This window comes from Pteropus medius, unplaced genomic scaffold, assembly GCF_902729225.1.
Source record: "Pteropus medius unplaced genomic scaffold, Ma_sr-lr_union100, whole genome shotgun sequence".
NCBI classification, from domain to species: domain Eukaryota; kingdom Metazoa; phylum Chordata; class Mammalia; order Chiroptera; family Pteropodidae; genus Pteropus; species Pteropus medius.
In genome coordinates, this window is record NW_024344253.1 from 10,515,905 (window position 1) to 10,517,128 (window position 1,224).

Genomic DNA, 1,224 nt, shown 5'->3' on the forward strand with positions numbered 1-1,224 from the left:
ACCACTGTGGTGCCTAGTCCCTAGCAGTCAAAACCATTGGTGGGCAGGGCGATGGTAAAGGGAGAGAGTTAATCTATATGCAAAATTCTTTAATTAAGTGATTGAAAACAATGCAAAACAAAACAAAAAGATGGGTAGAGGAGCCATTATAGTTGACTTTTGAGTGTTGTTCAAGTTAAACAAGGAAACTGGAATTTGAACTTAACTTGCATAGCATCACCAAGTGGGTACCCTCTGAGCAGAGCCGCCAGGGGACATTCTGGAGCCTTCCTTCCTTGTTGGAGAACACCTTAACAACTTTATCCATTCTTTCTGAAGTCAATGTAGATTTTTTAAAAATATAAAAAATTTAAAACAAATAGGCTTCTATTTTTGCCTCTATTTACAAAGGTTTCTCCCATAATGTAATGCCAATATCGTTTACAAAAGTCTAGATATAGGACCTTTGAAAGGAGAGCCCTCATTCCTTTTTATCCATTTCCCTCTCTTCCTTATTGTTGGATGCGACATGTACCAAACAGGCTTCAAAACCAGCTTTAAAAAGACAAGGGCATACGCAAGGAAAAGAGTACAGAAGGGTGACTTTGGCAATTTTTTGGTAATTTGTCAAAAAGAAGGGGAACAAGTTGCATTCACTGGGTAACTCAGAGGGGGACAGTTATGGAAGCATAGCTGTCTGGAGTCTCATTAATTTAATACAGACACCTCTGTTTCAATCATCTCTCTCTCCCCTCTCTCAAAGTACACTTTAATTTGTGGCTGAAATTCTCTGTTATATATTTACCTGGTTGACTGAAAACATCCTTTAAAAAAAAAAAAGTCTAAAGCAAACATGGATGTTGACTGCATTTCTGAGTAGATTCCATCACAGAAAACTTGTTGAGAGCCACGCAGAAGAAAGAATTCCAAGGAGTCTGTGGTGGTGGGTCCCAGACTCCAGGTACATGCCGGCTAAAGCATGTAAAGTTTTAAAGATTAAATGATACTACATTGTTCTAAGTGACCTTTTATTCCTCTTTGTCCCTGCAGCCAGAAAATTTGAAGCTGAGGTAAAAATAAAGAGAGGATGAGGTGACCATACTTTACTGTAAATATGTTTTCAATTTTATATATTTTTCCCAAAATTTGTATCGTTAAGGTGGATGTCATAACAAAGTAATATTCATAATCTCAGATTCTCATCAACTATTTGCTTTCCACTGTAAATTTTTTTTTTTTTTTTTT